General features: G+C 37.6%; 1 protein-coding gene across 1 annotated transcript in view; it reads right to left on the minus strand.

Annotated features, from left to right (window-relative positions):
* The window catches only part of lancl2 (LanC lantibiotic synthetase component C-like 2 (bacterial)), a 20,079-nt gene extending 19,895 nt beyond the window's left edge, over positions 1–184 (minus strand). The window contains exon 1 of the mRNA XM_037694172.1: positions 60–184. The gene's annotated coding sequence lies outside the window, so the exon portion shown is untranslated. The remainder of the gene's footprint in view (positions 1–59) is intronic.
* Positions 185–6,392: the final 6,208 nt, after the last annotated feature.

Raw genomic sequence — 6,392 nt, forward strand, 5'->3', positions numbered from 1 at the left:
CACTCTTACTCTACTTTAAAGCTGCAACTACACCGCAGGTGGAGTCGAGCAGAGCTTACCACAAAAGATTCTCAGCCGGTGTTCTGTCCTTTCTTCATGCATAGTCATTATTGTCATACATTGTCATCCCATACAGATGTTCATACGTGTAGCACAAACTGACGGCTGCTGAGAGTTGCCTGCTTGAAGGAACGACTGTTCACGAATGCGACAGACGTAGACTGCTTTGGACGACGCTGATTGGTTGAAATGGGAGTGTCCCGCCCATATCTATGGTCCCGCCCATAGATATAAACACGCCTTTGTGTTTGGTGCGCTCGCTTTTTAATCCGGGTTGCGCTGGCGGAGGAGAGTTCCTACATGCCACTGAATAAAATAAAACAAACACATTATGAAATAAAAAAACAATTTTTTTTTTTTAAATACATAGGTTACATTAAATAACAATAAACACATACAAAATTATTTTTCAAAATATATTTTCAATCTAAAACGTGTAAATAACTTATTTTCATTGTGATGCAAGTAAACATTTCAAAGCGAATAACGGTAATATTCTGCAACTTTACAGCTATATGATGTGAAAATCCATTTTAAAAGTTGAGATTTTTACTTTAAATTTTTTTAAATGGTTTCAACATAATGTACTCATTAGTTAACTTAAACAAAGGTAGGCTACAAGGATACAAAGTTCTTTATTTACCATTTGTGCACAGACCAACAATCTAGGCACATTGGGATTCTTGTGCAGAGCTCGTTCTGTCATAGTAAAAAAAAAAAATAATAACTGAAACAATACTAAATAAATAAAATAAAAGTAAGAGAAAAGTGCATATATCTTGTACAGAAAGTATGTAACATCTACACTTTCCCAAAATACATCAGTTCTGCTCTCATTAGAAGAGTTAATACAAATTTTCAGGGAAGAAAGAAGGTTTGTAAGCTCCATCATCCAGGTAGATAACAAACAAAGGTTAAATCATGTCATCTGGACCAGTTTCTTTGAGTGAGAAACGTTTCGTCTTCCATCCGGAAGACTTCATCAGTCTGCAGCCTGCCAATCCAAACAAGGAGAAACAACAGAAATGGATGATTTAGCACAAGAACAGGACTGACAGTCAGTGACAACAGGTTTATGACGCGACTACTTAAAATAATCAAATCATCCGTACATCCAGCCGTCATCTTTAGGCACTTACTCCTTTTTGGGTTATGGGGGTCACTGGTGTCCATATCCAGTCAATGCCATCACTGTGCGAGAGGCAGGGAACACCTGGACAGGTCTCCGGTCTATCATAGGGACATAGAGACAAACAAATATTCACTCTCTTCCTCACACCTAGGGACAATCTACCAATCAGCCTAACATGCATGTTTTTGGTCTGTGGGAGGAAACTGGAGTACCCGGAGAAAACCCATGTATGCACGGAGAGAACATGCAAACTCCACCCATGTCCCCCGGCCATGATTTGATTCAGCAACCTTCTCGCCGAGAGGCAGCAGCTCTCTCAACTGCGCCACCGTCTTAATCACTTCCAATGAAAATCTGAATGTTTTCAGTTCTACCACTTCCTGCCATTTTTTAGTGTCACCGTCTCCAGTTAACATTTTATTTTTCTTAGTTCATATCTTAGATCTTATTACTGTTTTTCTTTTACATTTTATACTTTTGTTGGCTGTAACTGGGACACTGTGTACACAATTTCATTCCACCACATGTACCACATGTGACAGATAAAGAAACTGACTCCGACTCCAAACCGTGCATCCCAGCAGGTCTCACTCCTGTTTGTTAAACCTTTCCTCTCACTCTTGCAGCTGTTCTTCTGCCATAGATTAATCCAGACACTTGTTCTACCCTGTCTGCACTTTCTTCATTCATTTTTGTTCCTTGCAGTCAGAACTCCACCCACTGGTTTGGATGGTTGAGCCCAGATACCTAAACTCACCTTTAGTCCTTTACTCTGTGCAGCTTCTCTCTCACACCTGTCTCACTCTCATTCACACGTTTTCTGTTTCACTTCTACTTTACTCCCGTTTCCACCTCTCCAGGAGCCCCTTTTACCAGCTCCCTACTCTCACTACAGATCACTGCAGACATCGTGGTCCATGTTGTCTCCTGCCTAACTTCCTCTGCTAAGCTGCAAAGCCCTCCTTGAACTCTTCTGTCCATTCTACTACACATCTCACTGTCAGAGTACATGTCCTCTCACCTGACTCATACAAAAACACAGTTCTTAAAATGGGATTTGATCTCATTTGTTTGAAAATATTGTAAACTCAGCAACATATCCATCTATCCATCCAGTTGAATGCCTCAATCTGTTTTTTGAAAACCCATCATTTTTTACCCTTTATCTATCATTTGATTGTCACTGTGCCACAAAATTTGGAAAGAGGACGAACAGCGTCAAATTAATACGGGCGCTGTTGTCTGAAACATCTACCAAAGAAATGGTTTGGTATAAAGTTTATTCATTTTAAAAAGCAAAACAAAACAATTCCATTACAATATAAAAAAAGATACAAGAGATTTAAAATGAAAGGCAGCAGAAAGAAGAAACAATCTTATTTTATCTGCCCCTTTTTTCAAACAATTATTTCAGACATAATAATTTTCAAGTAACAGAACAAAATGAATAACTCTTTCTAATTTTTCTAATTCTAATACAAACACACACTAAGCTACTTCATATATATTTTTTTAACAATTCAGCTTTGATCTTTTTCTTAAATGTACACATTGACTTGGCATTTTTTACATCACTCTCTAGACCATTCCACAATCCAACTCCTTGGATTGAGGTAGACCTTCCCTTCAGACTAGTTCTGAATTTTGGTTTGACAAATATCTCTATCCCCTTAAGATTGTAACAACTTTGTCTTTTAACAAAATTTCTTTGGATATTTAATGGTAATGTGTTATTTTGAGCCCTATACATAACTGATAAAATACTGTAATCTACCAAATCATGGAACTTCAATAACTTCAGTTGATAAAATAATGTGCTTGATGGGTGACAGTAATGCTTTCTGGTGATAATTCTTACAGCTCTTTTCTGTAAAATAAAAATAGGTTTTGTAAATGTTTTACATGCTTTCCCCCAAACATCAATGCAATAGATTAAGTGTGGAACAATGATTGTGTTATACAACATGTACAGAGCTTTATCATTTAATAATTCCCTGACTTTGTATAGTACTGCAATAGATTTAGATATTTTTGTTCTTACAGAATTTATGTGATTTTTCCATGTTAGCTGTTCATCAATGATTACACCCAAAAATTTCATCTCATTAACTCTACAAATCTCAACACCCTCAATTTTAAATGGATCATCAACAGTTCTCTTTTTGTTACTAAATATCATGTAATTAGTTTTATCTAAATTTAATGATAATTTATTAATTTTAAACCAAGTTTGTATTTTATTAAATTCTGTCTTCATCAATTCCAACATCCGTTTTACATCTTTACCCAAACAAAAAAATGTGGTGTCATCTGCAAAAAGGACACATTTGAGGAGTCCTGATACATTCACTAAGTCATTCACATATAAAATACATAACTTTGGTCCAAGTACAGAGCCTTGAGGAACTCCACAAGTGATATTGCACAGGTCAGATCTTACACCATTTATTTGTACAAACTGTTTCCTATCTTTTAGATAGCTAGATACCCAGTGTAATGCTGGTCCTCTTATACCATATTTATTTAATTTTTCAAGGAGAATAGTGTGGTCAATAGTATTGAATACTTTTTTTAAATCAACAAAAAAACTAACACAATACTGTTTTTGATCGACAGCAGTAGTTTTTTGTTCTATTATTTCCATGAGAGCCATTGATGTAGAGTTTTTTGCTCTAAACCCATACTGACTGCTACTTAGAATGTTTTGTTTAGTAATAAATTTATCTAATCTTGTCACAAACAGTTTTTCTAGAATTTTTGAGAATTGTGGTAATAAGGATATTGGTCTATAATTATTGAACACACATTTATCACCATTTTTAAAGAGAGGAACTGCCTTTGCTACTTTCATATTGTCTGGAAATATTCCTTTAGAAAATGATAAATTACAAATATATGTAAACGGCTCATAACATAACTCATTATGTCCTTTACAAACATCATATCCATGTCCAGCCAGAAATCCTTCAAGATAAAGACAGAAATGGCCCCATAGTGAATTTAGATTACCTCTGAAGGTGAGCAGACACTTATTATGTCTCTGTTATGTCCTGCAGGAAAGAAACAGCAAGCAGTTCTATTTATAGACTCGTTTCAAGGAACCAGTGCAGTAATTCAGAGCTGTGGAAGAGTGCTCTTAGGTAAAAGAGGCATGTTTCTTCCTGCAGTTTATAGCAGCAGTGATGCCATCATATGTAGGATAGACCTGTTGCCCTGACATCCCACATCATGAAGGTCCTAGAGAGACTTCTGCTGACCCACCTGACTGGACTAACAAGCACATATCAGGACCCAATGCACTTTGCTTATCAGCGTGGACTTGGAGTTGAAGATGCCATCATACACCTGCTTCAGCAAACTCACTGTCATCTAGAAAAGACAGACAGCACTGTGAGAGTCATGTTCTTTGATTTCTCCAGTGCATTTAACACAATCCAGCCTGATTTGCTTTGTCAGAAACTCCAGAAGACTCAGGTGGAGGCCTCAACAATCACCTGGATCAAAGACTACCTGACAAACAGACCAGTTTGTGAGACTGAAGGGTTGTGTGGCTGACCAGTCTAACCAGTAGTTCAGGAGCACCACAGGGGACTGTACTCTCACCGTTCCTTTTCACTCTGTACACCTCAGATTTCCAGTACAAAACAGACTCCTGTCATCTGCAGAAATATTCTGATGACTCTGCAGTGGTCGGGTGTATCAGAGATGGACAAGAAGCTGAGTACAGGGAACTGGTGGACCGCTTTGTGGCATGGTGTGGAAACAATCATCTCATCTTGAATGTGAACAAAACAAAGGAGATGATTGTAGATTTCAGAAGAAACAATCAGGTCCAACCCTATTTCCATCATGGGAGAAGAAGTGGAGGTGGTGGAGAAGTACAAACACCTTGGGGTTCACCTGGAGATGCAACAGTGAAGCGTCTACAAGAAGGGACAGAGCAGACTGTACTTCTTGAGGAAGCTGAAGTTCTTCAACGTTTGCAGCAAGATGCTGCATATCTTCTATAAGTCTGTTGTAGAGAGTGCCATCTCTTCTGCCATCATCTGCTGGGGGAGCAGCACCAGAGCAAGTGACTTAAAAAAGATCAACAAGCTCATAAAGAAGGTTGGCTCAGTTCTGGGGACTTCTCTAGAACCTTTGGAGATGATTGTTCAAAGAAGGATTCTTCATAAAACGAAGAACATTATAGACAACCCTCAGCATCCTCTTCATCAGACTGTCATACAATAACAGAGTGTCTTCAGTCAGAGGCTTCTTCAGATCCGTTGTAGGACAGACCGCTACAAGAGATCCTTCCTGCCCACAGCATCAGCATCTAGAACAACTCTTTAATGAAACCAGGATGATGAGTTACAACAACATTTAATTTCCCTCTGGGATTAATAAAGTATTTTTGAATTTGAACTGAATTTGAAAAAAGTCCCCACACCATATTATTGTCCCTTCCAGATATTCCATCTCCTCCTCCATCAACTCCAGTGATATTGTTTTACATATATTATAAAAAATAATTTTACAATTTCCTTCTTTTCCCCAAATTTCAATGTATTCCAATTTTTACCGTTCCCTAATATTTGATACTGTACTCCTTGTTTTATGAATATTACACCCCCCTCCACTTCCTTCTTGTCTATCCCTTCTTAAACTATCGTATCCTTTAATAATAAAATTATAATGTTGGTTTTAACCATGTCTCCTGTGCACAGATAATTTCTGGTTTATCCTCAAGTCCATCAATATAACCTTTAAACTCCTGTCCGTCAGCCATTAAACTTCTTACATTCCATTGTAGTATATTCATATATTGTCACCTGGTGTTCCATCTGTTTCCAACCTTTTGTTAATGTTTTAACAAAAACCCTCTTTGAACCCTAAAAACTTTAAAAACCCTAAAAACTTTAAAAACCCTAAAAACTCCTCCTCATTTTACTTTTCTCTGTTTTCTGTTTGGCCTGGTCAGTGCAGCTGATGACATGCGCTAGAAATAATATGAAGTTTTCAACTGACATTGTCACGTTTTCCTCTGTTTGTTGTGGATTTTCTCTCTCTGTTCGTCCTCTCGTCTTTTCTCTCTCCGTTTGTCCCGTCTCTCTTGTCGTTTGTCTCTCTGTTTGTCATGTCTCTCTTGTCTTTTGTCTCTCCGTTTTTCCTGTCTCTCTTGTCTTTTCTCTCTCTGTTTGTCATGTCTCTCTTGTCT

Source organism: Nematolebias whitei, chromosome 20 (assembly GCF_014905685.2).
Source record: "Nematolebias whitei isolate Nwh7 chromosome 20, NemWhi1, whole genome shotgun sequence".
NCBI lineage: Eukaryota > Metazoa > Chordata > Actinopteri > Cyprinodontiformes > Rivulidae > Nematolebias > Nematolebias whitei.